Source organism: Anolis sagrei, chromosome 6 (assembly GCF_037176765.1).
Source record: "Anolis sagrei isolate rAnoSag1 chromosome 6, rAnoSag1.mat, whole genome shotgun sequence".
In the NCBI taxonomy this organism is placed as follows: Eukaryota; Metazoa; Chordata; class Lepidosauria; order Squamata; family Dactyloidae; genus Anolis; species Anolis sagrei.
The window spans coordinates 127,827,171-127,847,359 of NC_090026.1; the positions used below are offsets into that span (position 1 = coordinate 127,827,171).

At 44.4% G+C, this 20,189-nt stretch overlaps 1 protein-coding gene across 1 annotated transcript in view; it reads right to left on the reverse strand.

Annotated features, from left to right (window-relative positions):
• Positions 1-20,189, reverse strand: part of GJC2 (gap junction protein gamma 2) — an 83,337-nt gene that overhangs the window by 56,690 nt on the left and 6,458 nt on the right. Inside the window, exon 2 of the mRNA XM_060782678.2 lies at positions 7,741-7,877. The gene's annotated coding sequence lies outside the window, so the exon portion shown is untranslated. The remainder of the gene's footprint in view (positions 1-7,740; positions 7,878-20,189) is intronic.

Genomic DNA, 20,189 nt, shown 5'->3' on the forward strand with positions numbered 1-20,189 from the left:
GAATATCCAAAAACGGCACAAAACGAAAAACTGCATCACACTCTTCAACTACACATCACTCAATCAAAAAATGCACTTATATAATGAATGCAGTCTGACACCACTTCAACTGCTATGAAATCCTGGGAGTTGTAGTTGGTGAGGCAAAATAAAGATCTTGTCAAAGTACCAACTCCTACTATACCACAACACTGAGCCACAGCAGTTGAAGTGGTATCAAACTGTGTTAATTGTACAATGTAGATCAGGCATGGGAAAACTTGGGCCCTTCGGGTGTTTTGGACCACAACTCCCACAATTACTAACAACCTACTGGCCTCATAACCTCTGAAGATGCCTGCCATAACGTCACGAGAAAATGCTTCTGGATCATAGCCATACAGCCTGGAAAACTCACAAAAACCCATCCTACTGGCTGTTAGGAATTGTGGGAGTTGCAGTCCAAAACACTTGGAGGGTCCAAGTTTTCCCATGCCTGGTGTAGATGGAGCCTGACACAGTCTCCAAGGCCACTTAGAAACCCACCAACCAGTCTTATTTGTCACAAACTCAACTATAAGGCAGAAAGTCAATGATGGAAGGAAATGCAAAGCTGGATTGTTGTAGGTTTTTCAGGCTATATGGCCAGGTTCTAGAAGCATTCTCTCCTGATGTTTCACCTGCATCTATGGGAAGCATCCTTACAGATTGTCCTCTGAGGATGCTTGCCATAGATGCAGGTGAAACGTCAGGAGAGAATGCTTCTAGAATATGGCCATATAGCCCAAAAAACCTACAACAACCCAGTGATTCCAGCCATGAAAGCCTTCGACAATTACATGCAAAGCATTTTTATTATGCATCTACATTGGAGGATTAATGCAGTTTGGCACGACTTGATCTGCCATGGCTGAACGCTATGGTATTACCGGCGTTGTAGTTCGGTGAGGGATCAGCGCTCTTGAGCAGAGAAAGCCGAAGACCTTGCAAAACTACAGCTCCCAGGATTCCACTATGGCACTTAATGTGATGTCAGACTGCATTCATTCAACAGTGCAGAATGAGCTTGCAAGCACCCACTGAAAATTGCAGAATGAATAAATAATAGAGGAATATGAATCGACAAACGAAGAATTCCTGACCTGAGTTCTTTGTCATAGTATTCCATCCTTGGTGAGTTCTCCTCCAAATCTCCCCCCATCAAAATATGACCGTTCTTAGTGGGTCTGCATCCCCTTTTGCCCTGGAAAAGGGTCTCCCATTTCGCTGATGGCTTTGAAGGGAAGACGTCCCAGTCTGAGTTTTGCTTTCTTCTCTCCCTTTCTGCCTTTCCCTTTCAGCTACAGGAATCTGGAGACTCTAGATTCCTAAGCGAAGGATGGGGGCAGGCGGGGAAAGGGAGGTGGGGAAAGGGAGAAGAGAAGGAGAAGAGGTGGCTCTCCAATTTGGAGGAGAGCTCCAGAAGGGGCACTTAAGGTCACCAAGTTGAGAGACGTTGGGTGCATTTCGGCACCACTTTAATTGCCGTGGTTGAGACTATACAATTGTGGGAGCTGTAGTTTTACAAAGTTTTGCAAAGTCTGTAGCTTACTTTGCCACACAGTGTTCCGTCTTCACAGAACTACAACTCCCATTATCTCATACCCCTAGTTGGAGCTGTAGAATGAATGCAGTTTAAAGGAACACTTAAGGTCACCAAGTTGACAGACTTTGGGTGCAGTTTGGCACCACTTTAACTGCCATGGTTGAGACTATACAATTGTGAGAGTTGTAGTTTTACAAAGTTTTGCAAAGTCTGTAGCTTACTTTGCCACACAGTGTTCCGTCTTCACTCCCATTATCTCATACTCCTAGTTGGAGTTGTAGAATGAATGCAGTTTGAAGGGACACTTAAGGTCGCCAAGTTGACAGACTTTGGGTGCAGTTTGGCACCACTTTAAACGGCCTTCTTGAGACTATACAGTCATGGAAGTTGCAGTTTTACAAAGTTTTATAAAGTCTGCAGCTATTTTGCCACACAGTGTTCCGGCTTCACAGAACTACAACTCCCATTATCTCATACCCCTAGTTGGAGCTGTAAAATGAATGCAGTTTGAAGGTCACCAAGTTGACAGACTTTTGGTGCAGTTTGGCACCACTTTAAACTGCCATGGTTGAGAGTATACAATCATGGGAGTTGTGGTTCTACAGTTTTATAAAGTCTGCACCTATTTTGCCACACAGTGTTTTGGCTCCACAGAACTACAACTCCCATTATCCCATACCCCTAGTTGGAATTGTAAAATTAATGCAGTTTGAAGGGGCATTTCAGGTCACCAAGTTAAGCAACTTTGGGTACATTTTGGCACTAATTTAAACTACCATGGTTGAGAGTATACAATGTTAGGAGTTGTAGTTTTACAAAGTTTTGCAAAGTCTGTAGCCTATTTTGCCACGCAGTGGTGCTGCTTCACAGAACTACAACTCCCATTATCCCACAGCCCATGCATCCATCTCATGAAATTGATGGAGTTTCAGTTTGAGAAGATCTATGCCTTCCTACTCTCCCAAAGAGTGCTGGGGGCTCGCCAAACTACAAATCCCATTATTCCATAACATTAAAGCAGTGTCAAACTACATTCATTCTACAATGTTGATGTGCCACTAGTCTCTCTATCGCTGTTTCCTTTGTATAAATATCTGCAAAGCGAGGGGAGTTTCCACTCGAACTACAAGTCCCAGCATCACCAAGCCTGCTATGCAGGATTCCTATTTAGGAAGGCAATGCCCTCATTCGACCCTGGTACAGAGAATGGTGCATCTCCACTGTAGAATTAACGTGGTTTTGACACTCTTCTGGCACCATGGGAGTTGTAGTTTGACATCCCCTGGTACAGAGAATGAGGCATCTCCACTGTAGAATTAATGCAGTTTTGACACTCTTCTGGCATCATGGGAGTTGTAGTTTGACATCCCCTAGTACAGAGAATGAGGCATCTCCACTGTAGAATTGATGCAGTTTTGACACTCTCGTGGCATCATGGGAGTTGTAGTTTGGCACCCCCTGGTATAGAGAATGAAGCACCTCCACTGCAGAATTGATGCAGTTCTGACACTATTGTGGCATCATGGGAGTTGTAGTTTGACACCCCCTGGTACAGAGAATGGGGCTCCACTGTAGAATTAATGCAGTTTTGACACTCTTATGACATAATGCGAGTTGTAGTTTGACACCCCCTGGTACAGAGAATGAGGCATCTCCACTGTAGAATTGATGCAGTTTTGACACTCTTACGGCATCATGGGAGTTGTAGTTTGACATTCCCTGGTACAGAGAATGGGTCATCTCCTCTGTAGAATTGATGCAGTTTTGACACTCTTACGGCATCATGGGAGTTGTAGTTTGACATCCCCTGGTACAGAGAATGGGTCATCTCCTCTGTAGAATTGATGCAGTTTTGACACTCTTACGGCATCATGGGAGTTGTAGTTTGACATCCCCTGGTATAGAGAATGGTGCATCTCCACTGTAGAACTGATGCAGTTTTGACACTCTTATGGCATCATGGGAGTTGTAGTTTGACAAGGTATCGAACCTTCCCTACCCAAGTGTACCGGTGTCCCACCAAACTACAACTCCCAGGCAGTTCAAGTGGTGTCAAACTACATTAATTCCATGGTGTAGACGCACCCTTGCTCCCGACCTTCTCTTTTGTGCTAAGAAGCAATGGCGCCGGGGCCAAAAACCAAGAGGCAGCAGCCAAAACAAACAGCGAAAAGACACAATCCAGACGCTGGAGGTGGCTGACAACCTGTCAAAACATCCGAGAAAGATGCATAAAAGATGCAAAGTTGAGCACGGCCTTGAATAAACAGAGACGGCTCCGGAGTTGCCAGCCGCTTCTCCCTTTGGAAGGTGAACGTGGGAATATGTTCGGACTCGAAAGTTCAAGAGCAAAGGAGAGGAGAAATATCTGCAATGTCAAAAAGAGAGCCAAGGAACATGGGACGCCAAATACCTCAGTGGTATATATATATATAATATTGTGATGCAACTCCCAATTCCTTGAAATCGGCCTTCGAGCGGATGTGCTAACTGGAAAATAATTATAACATTTCTTTTGCAAATTTTGTTTTGGTTCATCTCTGCCTGCATTCCGGCAGAGCCCTGGCAAAGTGACAGTACAAAAATCCATTCTTTCTTCCCAGAGGGCACCAAACTTGGAAAGTTTGCAACCAGGCATGGGCAAACTTGGGCCCTCCAGGTGTTTTGGACTTCAACTCCTATAATTCCGATTTTAACACAAACTAGGTGTTTGTTTTGGTTCATCTCTGCCTGCGTTCCGGTAGAGCCCTGGCAAAGTGACAGTACAAAATCCATTCTTCCTTCCCAGAGGACACCAAACTTGGAAAGTTTGCAACCAGGCATGGGCAAACTTGGGCCCTCCAGGTGTTTTGGACTTCAACTCCCATAATTCCTAACAGCCGGTAGGCTGTTAGGAATTGTGGGAGTTGCAGTCCAAAACACCTGGAGGGCCCAAGTTTGCCCATGCCTTACAAATGGATGCTAACCTTCATGTCTAAATGCTACAGAATCCTGGGAGTTGTAGTTTGGTGCAGCACCAGCACCCTTCAGCAGACCTTGTAAAACAACACCTCCCAGGCATTGAGACATGGCAACTGCATTCAATGTAATTGAGACATGGCAATTGAAGTGGTGCCAAACAGTGTAGACCAGGCATGGATAAACTTGGGTCCTCCGGGTGTTTTAGACTCCAACTCCCACAATTCCTAACAACCTCAGCCCCCCCTTTTTTCCCCTCAACCGCCTAAGCACCCTTTAGCAGACCTTGTAAAACTACACCTTCCAGGAACAGAGACACAGCGAGTGCATTCCATAGCATGACAATTGCATGATCGATGCATTCCATAGCATTGCGACCTAGCAATTGAAGTGGGGCCAAACAACATTAATTCAACAGTGTAGATCAGGCATGGGCAAACTTGGGCTCTCCGGGTGTTTGGGACTCCAAGTCCCACAATTCCTAACAGCCTCAGGCCCCCTTTCCCCCTCAGCCACTTAAGCACCCTTTAGCAGACCTTGTAAGACTACATCTCCCAGGCATTGAGTCATGGCCATTGCAATCCACAGCATGGCATTGCATTCTCAATGCAATTAAGCAGCTGAAGGGGGGGGGAGGGGAAGGGAAGGGCCTGAGGCTGTTAGGAATGGTGGGAGTTGTAGTCCAAAACACCTGGAGGGCCCAAGTTTGCTCATGCCTGCCAAATTGATGCAGTTTAGCAAGACTTTAACCTTCATGTCTAAATGCTACACAATCCTGGGAGTTGTAGTTTGGTGCGGCACCAGCACCCTTCAGCAGACCTTGTAAAACTACATCTCCCAGGCAATTACATTCCATAGCATGGCAATTGCATTCACAGTGCAATCCATAGCATGGAGACATGGCAATTGAAAGAGTGCCAAACAGCATTAATTCGACAGTGTAGGTCAAGCATGGGCAAACTTGGGCCCTCCAGATATTTTGGACTCCAACTCTCACAATCCCTAACAGCCTCAGTCTCCATAGTATGACTCCTTCCTGATACCAGAGAGTGAAGCAGATCTGGACTAGGCTTGGCCCTGACTTCGGTGCAAAGAGCCTTCTTGACCTGACTGGGCAGATATCCCAGCAACAAGCTAGAACAGGCATGGGCAAACTTCAACGCTCCAGGGGGGGAAAGGAAAGGGTCTGAGGCTGTTAGGAATTGTGGGAGTTGTAGTCCAAAACACCTGGAGGGCCCAAGTTTGCCTATGCCTGGTGGAGATTCACTCTAAGTTGCAAGGTCTATTATTATTATTATTATTATTATTATTATTATTATTATTATTATTTGAAACACAACAAGGTGAGTCCACAACAGACACTCTGCTGGCTGTTGTAGTGGATCACACATCAGATACATCAGATACAAGTGCCTAGGACTGTGTGATGTATCAGCAAATGATGCGTGCAGATCTGAGTAAGGTGGCCTTTTGCAGCTGGCAGATGGTAATTTTGTCAGTGCCGATTGTGTTTAAGTGCAAGCCAAGGTCTTTAGGCACTGTACCCAGTGTGCCGATCACCACTGGGACTACCTTGACTGGCCTGTGCCAGAGTCTTTGCAGTTCGATCTTTAAATCCTTAAGGTAAAGGTAAAGGGAAAGGGAAAAGTAAAGGGAAAGGTAAAGGTAAAGGTAAAGGTAAAGGTTGTCCCCTGACATTAAGTCCAATCGTGTCCAACTCTGGGGGTTGGTGCTCATCTCCATTTCTAAGCAACAGAGCTGGCACTGTCCGTAGACACCTCCAAGGTCATGTGGCTGGCATGACTGAATGGAGTGCCGTTACCTTCCCAACAGAGTGGTACATATTGATCTACTCATATTTGCATGTTTTCGAACTGCTAGGTTGGCAGAAGCTGGGGCTAACTGCGGAAGCTCACGCTGCTCCCTGGATTCGAATCTGTGACCTTTCGGACAACAAGCTCAGAAGCTCAATGGTTTAACCCACTGCACCATCGGGGGCTCCAATCCTCATATTATTATTATTAATAATACATTATTAATACATTATTAATACAGCTTAATCGTGTAACATTAGAAAATGTTGATCATTTCTGCTACCTTGGCAGCCATCTCTCCACCACAGTCAACATCGACACCGAAATACAACACTGCCTGAGCTCTGCGAGTGCAGCATTTTTCCGAATGAAGCAGAGAGTGTTTGAGGACCGGGACATCCGTAGGGATACCAAGGTGCTTGTCTACAAAGCTATTGTCCTCCCAATCCTGCTCTATGCCTGCAAAATGTGGACTGTCTATAACGGTCACATGCAACTCCTGGAACGATTCCATCAGTGCTGTCTCCAGAAAATCCTGCAAATCTCTTGGGAAGACAAGCAGACAAACGTCAGCATGCTGGAAGAAGCAAAGACCACCAGCATCGAAGCAATGGTCCTTCGCCATTAACTCTGCGGGACTGGCCACATTGTCCGGATGCCCGACCACCGTCTCCCAAAGCAGTTGCTCTACTCCGAACTCAAGAACGGAAAACGGAATGCTGGAGGAAAGGAAAAGAGATTTAAAGATGGCTCAAAGCCAACCTTTAAAACTCTGGCATAGACACTGAGAAGTGGGAAGCCCTGGCCCTTGAGCGCTCCAGCTGGAGGTCAGCTGTGACCAGCAGTGCTGCAGAATTTGAAGAGGCACAAATAGAGGGTGAAAGAGAGAAGCGTGCCAAGAGGAAGGCACGTCAAGCCAACCCCGACCGGGACCGCCTCCCACCTGGAAACCAATGCCCTCACTGTGGGAGAAGATGCAGGTCAACAATAGGGCTCCACAGCCACATACGAACCCACCCCCAGGACACCGAACTTCAAAGACCATCATCCTCGGACTACAAGGGATCGCCTAACTGTAACTGTAACTATTATTATTATTATTATTATTATTATTGTTATTGTTATTATTATTATTATCGGGTTGTTGTGTGTTTTCCGAGGTGTATGTCCATGTTCCAGAAGCATTCTCTCCTGATGTTTCACCTGCATCTATGGGAGGCATCCTCACAGGTTGTGAGGTCTTCCTCTGAGGATGCCTACTATAGATGCAGGTGAAACGTCAGGAGACAATGATTCTGGAACATGACCATACAGCCCAGAAAACCCACAACTCTGATTTCGGCCATGAAAACCATCGACAATACATTAATATTACCATTTGGAAAAGCAGGTGACACTCCATACCTTTCACAGACAGGAAAATGGGTGGTCTTTTGACTATAGAGATTCCTGCTTGTCTCCTTCTGTTTATCCTCTTCCTTTTTTTTTTTTTGTCCAACGCGGAGGATCCGTGCGACAACGAGGATGCAGTGGCTTCACCTCTGGGCAACAAAAGGAAAGAAAGGAAGACAATTCATCATTATCTAGGGAAAAGGACCAGCGGGCTTGCGCCGCCAAGCACAACGTGGCATCGCTGGGCATCTCGCTTTGAAAGGCTACCATTGTTATTATGGGGCTTGCACGCACTGAATCGCATTCACACTCCGGGGATTAAAGGGTCGCCCTTTTCTCTGCCCGTCCATTCATCAAAAACCTCTGCTCAGTGTCACCTCATGTCCGTATGGTCAGAATTGCTTCAATACAGCCACGAGGCCACTGGAGTTCAAGCTCACAAGGAATTGTCCTTACTTTGAAAGCAGCTGATCTACTCCAAAAACTTTGCAGATGGGAAAAGTTTGTGAAACTGCACAAACTTTGTTTTTGCGAGAAGGGCACATTTTGCTCTCATTTTTCAATGACTATTTCGAGTCTCAACCCATTCAACCTAGTTTGTGGCAGCCACAAAAACAAAAACTCCGGAGTAGAACAAGTATTTTCAAAGCAAGGACCGCGCCAGTAAACAGGAAATAACACTTTTGAAGCAGGAACAGAAATGTTTTCAAATTTTGTTTCCTAGTGTAATGGTGCATTGATAAAACCAAGGGTCCATCTACACTGCAGAATGAATGCAGTTTGGCATCACTGGAACAGCCACGGCTCAATGCAATGGAGTCCTGGGAGTTATAGTTGAATAAGGTCTTTAGCCTTCTCTACCAAAGAGTGCTGCGGCCTCACCAAACTCAACTCCCGGTAGTGCTCAGCATTGTGCCATGCAATTAAATGTGGAACAAAACTGCATTCATTCAGCAGATTCAAGGTGCAAACACCAGGTATGGGCAAACTTCAGCCCTTCAGCTGTTTTGTACTTCAACTCCCACAATTCCTAACAGCATCGTAGAAGCTGAAGTCCAAAACACCTGGAGTGTTGCACTCCACGTCAGGAATGCCCTCTGACTTTAAACACCACACAGCTGAGTAGAATGCAAGCAGTTTATTGACGATATTTTAAAAGCAGTAGCAGTAAAAAGCTCCATAAAAACAGGTAAATCCAATTAGGTAGAAAGATAAGCAGTAGCAAATAGTCCAGGAAATCAGTCCATCCGAGTTCATGAAAAACAAATACTGAAACTTCCAAGGAAAACTCCAGAACTTGAATCATGAATCAATTCCATGGACCTGGGAAGATATCTTGACTCAATTCCAACGTTGCTTCGTCTGACTACAGATTCTGTACTTGGCACTTTTATCTCCTATGTCCCAAGTGGCCAGGAACAGATTTCGTTTCAGCCTTGACTCTGTTATCAATCTCTCCCTCATTCTGGCAGAGCGCCTGAGATTGGTTTGTTTGCCTGTGCTAACTGAAAATTTACAGTGGCGTATAAAAGTCCCAGTCTCAACCATCTTCCCAGGCAAAGCTCAACCCATCAACTTCATGCATCTTATTTTACAGTTAACACACACACACACACTAACTGATTTCTCACATGCTCCAACAAAGTTTGCCCATGACTGGTCTACACTGCAGAAATAAGGTCTTCATCATCATCAACAGGAACAACAACCAGAATAATACCTACGTTGCCGGATGAAGATGCTATTGTGCTTCCAAAGTAGAGTGATGTATAAATGTACTCCTTCTCTGCAAGCACCTGCATTGCTCAAGTTTGAAAATGTAACAGTATCCAAACGTCCCAGGCTCAGCCATCTCCCTGGGCGAAGCTCAACCCATCAGCTTCATGCATCTTATTTTACAGTTGACACACTCTCACACACACTAACTCCAATAAAGTTTACCCATGACTGGTCTACACTGTAGGAATAAGGCCTTCATCGTCGTCGTCGTCATCATCATCAACAACAACAGGGATAGGAAGAGGAACAACAACCAGAATAATACTTACGTTGCTTGATGAAGATGCTATTGTGCTTTCATCTTATTTTACAGTTCACACACTCACACACACACTAACTGATTTCTCACATGCTGCAACAACATGACTGGTCTACACTGTAGAAATAAGGCCTTCATCATCGTCATCATCACCATCATCAACAGCAACAACAGGGATAGGAACAGGAACAACAACCAGAATAATACCTACGTTGCTTGATGAAGATGCTGTTGTGCTTCCAAAGTAGAGTAGTAAATAAATGTACTCCTCTGCAAGCACCTGCATAGCTCACGCCTGAAAAAATGTAACAGTATCCAAAAGTCCCAGTCTCAGCCATCTCCCCAGGCAAAGTGAGCTTCATTCATCTTATTTTACAGTTCACACACACACACACGCACACTAACTGATTTCTCACCTGCTCCAACACAGTTTGCCCATGACTGGTCTACACTGTAGAAATAAGGCTTTCATCATCATCATCATCAACATCAACAACAACAACAACAACAACAACAACAAGAACAACAACAACAAGAACAACAACCAGAATAATGTTGTCAGATGAAGATGCTATTGTGCTTCCAAAGTAGAGTGAGGTATAAATGTACTCCAAAATAGTTTCATTTCACTACATATGTTTGCTTTTTTTCCTGCTCTCTGTTCTCTGTTTCCTTTGACACATAAACACACATCCAGTACACGCCATGCACTTTGTCCCACGCTTCCCCTTTAACCCCACTAACCTCTCTTGGCCACATGATGCCCCAAAGGGATGCTTCAGATTTCTCATAACCCACTTCGGGCATGAAGCCCTCCCAATGCGCCCGTTTCCACTAAATCTTTTTTATTGATTTCATTTATCCTATCCATTGAGCAAAGCATGGGAGCATTTTTTGGGGCTGGATAGGGATTGCAACTCCCATCATTCAGCAAACAAGGCATTTTAGCCTGAGCGATGAACCTGTGACCCAGTTTATTATTGATTGATTAAAACAGCCATATCCTGCCTTGTATCATCAGATCTCAGGGCAACACATATTTGAAATCAATGCAAAACGACCGAGAACGATTTGAAAACATAAAGTGCTAAGGAAGGATGAGGAATACCCAGACAATTAAAACACGCATTTTGTTTGTTTTGATCCTGAAGTTCTCCCAAAATAGGGAATCCAAGGTAGCTATGGGTGCATCTACACTGTGGAATGAGTGCAATTTGAAACCACTTTAGTTGCCGTGTAATCCTGGGAGTTGCAGTTTTCCAAGGTCTTAAGCCAGCGTTTCTCAAACTTCCTAATGCTGCAACCCCCTAATACACTTCCTCATGTTGTGGTGATCCCCAACCATAACATTATTTTCGTTGGTACATCATTACTGTCATTTTGAATCATAGAATCAAAGAGTTGGAAGAGACCTCGTGGGCCATCCAGTCCAACCCCATTCTGCCAAGAAGCAGGAATATTGCATTCAAAGCACCCCTGACAGATGGCCATCCAGCCTCTGTTTAAAAGCTTCCAAAGAAGGAGCCTCCACCACACTCCAGGGCAGAGAGTTCCACTGCTGAACAGCTCTACTGTTATGAATCATATGCAGGATGTATTTTCATTCATTGGACCAAATTTGGCACAAATACCCAATACGCACAAATTTGAATACTGGTGGGGTTGGGTGGGATTGATTTTGTCATTTGGGAGTTGTAGTTGCTGGGATATATAGTTCACCTACAATCAAAGAGCATTCAATCATGGAATTGAATCAAACTTTGCACACAGAACTCCCATGACAAACAGAAAATACTATAAGGGTTTGGTGGGCATTGGCCTTAAGTTTGGGAGTTGTAGTTCACCTGCATCCAAACAGCACTATGGACTCAATCAATTATGGATTTGAACCAAATTTGGCATGAATACTCAATATGCCCCAATGTGAATACTGGTGGAGTTTGGGGAAAATAGACTGTGACATTTGGGAGTTGTAGTTGCTAGGATTTACACAGTGTAGAAATGCCGATCTACACTGTGGAATGAGTGCGAATTGAAACCACTTGAGTTGCCATGCAATCCTGGGAATTGCAGTTTTTCAAGGTCTTAAGCCTTCTCTATTAGTACTTCAACAAACTACAAATCCCAGGATTCCAAAGCACTGACCCGTGACATTTCAAGTAGGATCAAACTACATTTAATTCTACAGTGCAGCCAACAATTTAAAAAGTCAATGAATATGAAAAGTGAATCGATTGCAATTGCAAAGCAAGCGAGAAAACTCTCCGAAGTGAGCTTCCAAGTGGCCCCTTTGTCCCCTTTTTAGCTCAGAGAGGATTTTAGAAGAGTTAATGGATCGACAAACCAGTGGCTAATTAGATTTCTTTCCTTTGCCATAATAGGGTTCCCTGCTGAGACCAACCGGAGATAACACATCTCCAGCCGCGTTTTGACCCAAAATGGGATTTCAGACTAGCACACACTATCGGTTTGTGACCTTCAATCAATGTCTTCCTGCTGCTCCCATTTCCACTGCATCTACACTGCAGAATAAATGCAGTTTTGACACCACTTCAGCTGTCATGGCTCAATGCTATGGAATCATGGGGTTTGTAGTCTGGAGAGGCACCAGCATTCTTTGGAAGACTTTGTAAAACCAAAACTCCCAGGAATGCATAGCACTGAGCCATGGCATTTAAAGTGGTGTCAAACTGCATTAATTTGACAGTGTAGACCAGTGGTTCTCAACCTTCCTAATGCTGTGACCCCTTAATACAGTTCCTCATGTTGTGGTGACCCCCAAACATAACATTATTTCCATTGCTACTTCATAACTGTAATTTTGCTCCTGTTGTGAATCGTTATGTAAATATCGGATATGCAGGATGTATTTTCATTCACTGGACCAAATTTGGCACAAATAGCCAATGTGCCCAAATTTGAATACTTGTGGGGTTGATTTTGTCATTTGGGAGTTATAGTCGATGGGATTTATAGTTCACCTACAATCAAAGAGCATTCTGATCTCCACCAACGATGGAAACTTGGTGTAGAGAACTCCCATGACCAACAGAAGATACTGGAAGGGTTTGGTGGGCATTGACCTTGAGTTTTGGCGTTGTAGTTTGCCTACATCCAGAGAGCACTGTGGACTCAAACAATGGTGAATCAAGACCAAAATTGGCACAAAGACTCAATATGCCCAAATGTGAACAATGGAGGAGTTTGGGGAAAATAGACTTTGACATTTGGGAGTTGTAGTTGGTGGGATTTATAGTTCACCTACAATCAAAGAACATTCTGAACTCCACCAACGATGAAATTGAACCAAACTTGTCACACAGAACTCCCATGACTGATAGAAAATACTCGAAGGGTTTGGTGAGCATTGGCCTTGAGTTTGGGAATTTTAGTTCACCTGCATCGAGACAGCACTATGGACTCAAACAATGATGGATCTGGACCAAACTTGGCACGAAGATTCAATATGCCCAAAAGTGAACACTGGTGTTTGGGGAAAATAGACTTGACATTTGGGAGTTGTAGTTGGTGGGATTTATAGTTCACTTACAATCAAAGAGCCTTCCGAATTCAACCAGTGATGGAATTGAACCAAACTTGGCACACAGAACCCCCAAGACCAACAGAAAATACTGTATTTTCTGATGGTCTTTGACAACCCCTCTGACACCCCCTAAACCCCCCCCCCCCCCCGGTTGAGAAACGCTGGTGTAGATGCAAGGAAAGGCTCCAGAGAAGAGGAAAGAGAGAAAGCGATGGTACTGCTGTGTGAGCTACAACTAAACAAAAACCTGGATCCTGAAAAGTTTGTGTTCTGCCACAATATTTATCGGAACACCAGATAAACAGACTCACGGAACTGACAGCTTGATGCTCTTAAAATATATATATTTTCCATTCCTGGGTTCCAAGTGTTTGTGCATTTTCATAACAAGACATCTATTGTCTGGACACAAACAGACCTCCGTGCATGTTCCTGCTTCTCATTTTTCCATTGCTAGAGTTCTAAATTTGAGCAGAACTTCTCCAGTTCACCTGGTTTCCTTCGATGGATGGAAAGACCACAATTTTGCACACTTGGAACCCCAAACTTTTGGGAAAGGGGCCCATTGGATTGTCTGCAGCAACTGGCATGGAATACTAAGGGGTGCATCTACACTTCAGAATGAATGCAGTTTGGCACCACTTTAACTACCATGGCTCAGTGCTATGGATTCCTGTGAGTTGGCTGGTGTCTCATTAAACTACAACTCCCATGAGTCTATACTATCGAGCCACAGCAGTTAAAATAGTATCAAACCACATTAATTCCACAGTGTAGATGCATTCTAGGACAACCCTGTGGTGGAATGAAAATCACGCGTTGTTCACAATTTTACTAGTCCACAAACTTAGTGGTGCAACATTAGAAAATGTTGACAATTTCAGCTCCCTTGACAACCACTTCTCCACCAAAGTCAACATTGACACTGACATTCAACACCGCCTGAGCTCTGCGACTGCAGCATTTTTCCAAATGAAGCAGAGAGTAGGGATACCAAGGGATACCAAGGTGCTTGTTTAAAAAGCTATTGTCCTCCCAACCCTGCTATACGCTTGTGGGACGTAGACTGTCTACAGAGGTCACATGCAACTCCTGGAATGATTCCATCAGCGCTGCCTCCGGAAAATCCTACAAATCTCTTGGGAAGACAAGCGGACAAATGTCAGAGTGCTGGAAGAAGCAAAGACCACCAGCACTGAAGCGATGGTCCTCCGCCATCAACTCGGCTGGACCGGCCACATTGTCCAAATGCCTGACCACCGTCTCCCAAAACAGTTGCTCTATTCCGAACTCAAGAACAGAAAACGGAATTATTTCGCCGTTTGATTTATTAAAAACCCATCCAAACTCAAGTAATGAAGGTGGAGGCGTTACTTTTCATTCAACCCTCGTAGAATTGATGTAGTTTGGCACCACTTTAAATGCCATGGCTTAGTGCTATGGAATCCTGGGAACTGTTCTTCAGCCTTCTCTGCAAAAGGGTGCTGGTGCCTAACCAAACTATAAATCCCATGATTTTTCTCAAGGAATGTTTCCCGTTTTCTTCTTGTCCTTTCTCCTCCACTTCATGTCCCTCTCTGTTTTCCTCTCCTCTCCCTTTCCTTCTATATTTTTCCCTTCCTTTTCCAAATCTGGCAACGCAATGCACGAGCAAGAATATCCCTGGTTACACAATCAAAATATGGCTGCATAATCTCAATGTTCCCGATGGGGCGAAAGCCAAACCGCCACGAACCCAAAGAGCAAGCGTCAGCTCAAAGAATCCCAAAACTGTTTTGTTTCAGCTGCTCAAAGTAATGCTAAAGTCAAAAGATGCTGGAACAGAATTTAATATTTCGAGAAGGACAAAGATGCAAAACCTCAACTCTGTCCATTTGGCAGAAACAGCTCCAATTACTCCTCTATCTTCCCATTTTCCCAGTTACTTTGGGGAAAACTTTTGGCTAGGACTGCTTGGGGTTGTATTTCATTGAATCTGGAAAGCCATACACTTCTACTGTCTCTATACTTCAGTGTTTCTCAACCTGGGGGTCGGGACCCCTGGGGGGGGGTCGTGAAGGGGTGTCAGAGGGGTCACCAAAGACCTTCAGAAAACACAGTATTTTCTGTTGGTCATGGGGGTTCTGTGTGAGAAGTTTGGCCCAATTCTATCATTGGGGTTCAGGACACTCCTTGATTGTAGGTGAACTATAAATCCCAGCAAGTACAACTCCCAAATGTCAAAGTCTATTTTCCCCAAAGCCCATCGGTGTTCACATTTTGGGCATATTGGGTATCTGTGCCAAGTTTGGTCCGGATCCATCATTGTTTGAGCCCACAGTGCTCTCTGGATGTAGGCGAACTACAACTGCCAAACTCAAGGTCAATGCCCACCAAACCCTTCCAGTATTTTCTATCGGTCATGGGAGTTCTGTACGCCAAGTTTGGTTCAATTTCATTGTTGGTGGAGTTCAAATGCTCTTTGATTGTAGGTGAGCTACAAATCCCAGCGGCTTCAACTCCCAAATGTCAAAGTCCATTTTCCCAAACCCCACCAGTGTTAACATTTGGGCAGTAACAGTATTTTCTGTTGGTCATGGAAGTTCTCTGTGCCAACTTTGGTTCAATTCCATTGTTGGTGGGGTTCAGAATGCTCTTTGTTTACATGTTAACTATAAATCCCAGCAACTACAACTCCCAAATGACAAAATCAATGCTCCACCAGTATTCAAATTTGGGCATATCAGGTATTTGTGCCAAATATGGTCCGGTGAATGAAAATAAATCCTGAAGATCATTATTTACATGGCGATTCATAATGTTGGGGTGATGGTTGGGGGTCACCACAAAATGAGGAACTGTATTAAGGGGTCGCGCCATTAGGAAGGTTGAGAACCACTGCATACTTTAAGCAGCTCAAATATAGAGTTCATGGAACCAAAGAGCTATATGGCCATGTTCTAGAGGCATTCTCTCCTGACGTTTCGCCTGCATCTATAGCAAGCATCCTCAGAGGTATTGAGGTCTGTCCAGATGCAAATTAATTGATATATATGTAGATTTGCTCCTTTGTAAGTACATGGAGCCTTTGGTTCCAGGACCCACATTGGATACTCAAATACTCAATTACATACAATGCAATACAAATCTATATATAAAAAATGCTCTGTGCATAATGAGTACCTTAAAAACAAAAGAACCAATGAACGAAATCACACCAAATTTGGCAACAAAACGTCTCACAACACAAGGAGTGACCATCACTCAAAAAATTATGATTTTGTCATTTGGGAGTTGTAGTTGCTGAGATTTATAGTTCACTTATAATCAAAGAGCATTCTGAACTCCGCCAGCGATGGATTTAAACCGAACTTGGCACACAGAACTCCCATGACCAACGGAAAACACTGGAAGGGTTTGGTGAGCATTGACCTTGAGTTTGGGAGTTGTAGTTCACCTATACACAGAGGAGTGCTGTGGATTCATGCAATGATGGATCTGGACCAAACTTGGCACGAATACTCAATATGCCCAAATGTGAACACTGGTGGAGTCTGGGGAAAACAGACCTTGACATTTCAGAGTTGTAGTTGTTGGGATTTATAGTTCACCTACAATCAAAGAGCATTCTGAACTCGACCAACAATAGAATTGGGTCAAACTTCCCATACAGAATCCCAATGACCAACAGAAAATACTATGTTTTCTGATGGTCTTTGGTGACCCCTTTGACACCCCCTCACGACCCCCTCAGGGGTCCCGACACCCAGGTTGAGAAACACTGTTCTAGAGGCATTCTCTCCTGACGTTTCGCCTGCATCTATAGCAAGCATCCTCAGAGGTAGTGAGGTCTGTTGGAAGTAGGAAAATGGGTTTATATATCTGTGGAATGACCAGCGTGGGACAAAGAACTCCTGTCTGTTGGAGGTCTGTTCAGATGCAAATTAATTGATAAATATGTAGATTTGCTCCTTTGTAAGTACTTGGATCCTTTGGTTCCAGGACCCACATTGGATACTCAAAATACTCAATTATATACAATGCAATACAAATATATATAATTATATAAAATTGGGTTCTATAAAATGCCAAAATCAAAGTTTGCTTTTGGAAATTGAAATGTCTATTTTTTACTTTTGGGCAATTATTTTGTCTACACTCCATCTGTGCACCGCAGATTTTTTTTCTGCTTTGACACCAGAAACTCCAACCTCATATCCCTGGACTCCACTTCTGCAATACATGCTCTCCTGTGCAACCCTGCCCTTACGTAATGTTTCACAGCAACTAATATTTACGGCTGGAGGCAACGACTGAACCACTCAAAACAATTTACAGAACATGTTCCTGGCACAGATTCTGGTCGCCGGAGCCAGACCAATAAAGAACACGAACGACGGGTCGATCGAGCCAAATCTGAGCCGGGTTCACAGCTGGAGTGCGGAACGGTCAAAGGGAAAGCAGGAAGATGCTCAAAGACGGGACAAGTTCACAGAACTTGGAGCAGTTTGAGTTTGGAGACTGCAGCTCTCAGAATCCCCCAGCCAGCACTCCAAGAATATTATGCATATGATTTGCATAAAGTAAAGGTAAAGGTTTTCCCCTGGCATCAAGTCCAGTCATATTCGACTGGGGGTTGGTGCTCATCTCCATTTCTAAGCCGAAGAGTACTTCCTCATTCTTCTCGTATCCCAGTAAGCTAGAGCTGACAGATGGGAGCTTCTCTCGTGTCCCAGCAAGCTAGAGCTGACAGACGGGAGCTCACCCTGTCTCGCAGATTTAAACCAGCAGCCTCAGGTCAGCAACCCAACCTTCAAGTCAGCAGTCCAGCTGGCACAAGGGTTTTACCCAATGCACCACCGCCACTTTGCGTCTCAGTCCAAGAGTACAAACAACAACAACAACGTGATGATGATGATGATTTTTTAAACCATTTTTGAGAACATACTGCAAGTCACTTCTGGTGTGAGAGAATTGACTGTCTACCGAGATGTTGCCCGGGGACGCCCGGATGTTACCATCCTGCTGGGGATGCCCGGATGTGTTACCATGGCTATACTACTGGGTCTCAGTGCAGGAGTACAAACAACAACAACAACAACAAGAAGATGATAATAATGATAACTTTTTTATAGTTTTTGAGAACATACTGCAAGTCACTTCTGGTGTGAGAGAATTGACTGTCTACCGAGATGTTGCCCAGGGGATGCCCGGATGTGTTACCATCCCGCTGGGAGGCTTCTCTCGTGTCCCGGCAAGCTAGAGCTGACAGACGGGAGCTCACCCCATCTCATAGATTTGAACCAGCAACCTACAGGTCAGAAACCCAACCTTAAGGTCAGCAGTCCAGCTGGCACAAGGGTTTGACCCAATGTACCACCGCCACCGCCACTTTGGGTTTTGGTCCAGGAGTACAAACAACAACAACAACAACATGATGATGATGATTTTTTAAAATCATTTTTGAGAACATACTGGAAGTCACTTCTGATGTGAGAATTGGCTGTATACAAATATGTTCCCCAGGAGATGCCCGGATATGTTACCATCTTGCTAGGAGGCTTCTCTCATGTCCCAACAAGCTAGAGCTGACAGATGGGAACTCACCCCATCTCGTGGATTCAAATTGGCAACCTTCAGGTCAGTGACCCAACACTCAGGTCAGCAGTCCAGCCGGCACAAGGGTTTAACCCATTGTGCCACCATGGCTCATGATGGTGATGATTTTGATGATGATGTTAAGAGACCCAACACATTTGGAGACCCCTATTTGGAGGACAATTGGAAAGCTGGATTTTTTTTTTTAGTATAGCTTTGCATTGGTATATCTTGCACTGGTATATCTCTAAATCCCTACATTTCAATAGGGTTCATTATTATCCCAAATTTTCTGTTTCTACTGTAAGCTCAGAAACACATCCATCAGAAATATAGGGATCATAGTAAAGGTAAAGTTTTTCCCCTGACATTAAGTCCAGTCGTGTCCGACTCGGGGTTGGTGCTCATCTCCATTTCTAAGCCGAAGAGTACTGAGTACTTCCTCATTCTTCTGCACGCTGTTGGAAGGTTTTATGGTGTCGTAAATTAGTTAAATTATCCTCCCCGCATAAAGCGGTACCTAAATTTCCTACTTGACAGATGCAACTGTCTTTTGCGCTGAAAAGGTCGACAGCAAGCTAGGCTAATGGCTGGAAGCTCACTCCGACCCGAGCTGGTTTTGAACTCATTACCTCTCAGTCAGTGGTGATTTGATGCAGCTCGCTATCAGCAAGCTGCACCATAGCATAGACTATATTGTGTTTGTTTACATACCTTACAAGCATTCTGTTATATTGCTTCATAGTATAGCCATCTCCATTTCTAAGCCAAAGAGCCGGCGTTGTCCATAGACACCTCCAAGGTCATGTGGCCAGCATGACTGCATGGAGCACCGTTACCTTCCTGCAGAAGAGGTACCTATTGATTTACTCACATTGGCATGTTTTCACACTGCTAGGTTGGCAGAATCATAGAGTTGGAAGAAACCTCATGGGTCATCCAGTCCAACCCCCTGCCAGGAACAGAAGCTAGGGCTAAAAGTGGGAGCTCACCCTGCTCCCCAGATTTGAATAGCCAATTTTCCAAGCAGCAGCTCAGCGGTTTAACACGCTGCGCCACCAGGAGGCCCAGCTTTGTATACTTCCATATAAAATCCTAGAGTCGGAAGGGACCCCAAAGGTCATCCAGACCAACCCTGTTCTGCCAGGCAGGAAGACCCAATCCAAGCCCTCCCAACAGATGGTCATCCAGCTTCCACTGAAAAAAACCTCCTCCAGAGAAAGACACTCTAATGGACTCTTAAGTAGCATATTCCACTATGATACAGGTCATAATCAGAAAGAATCATATTTAAATAATGGA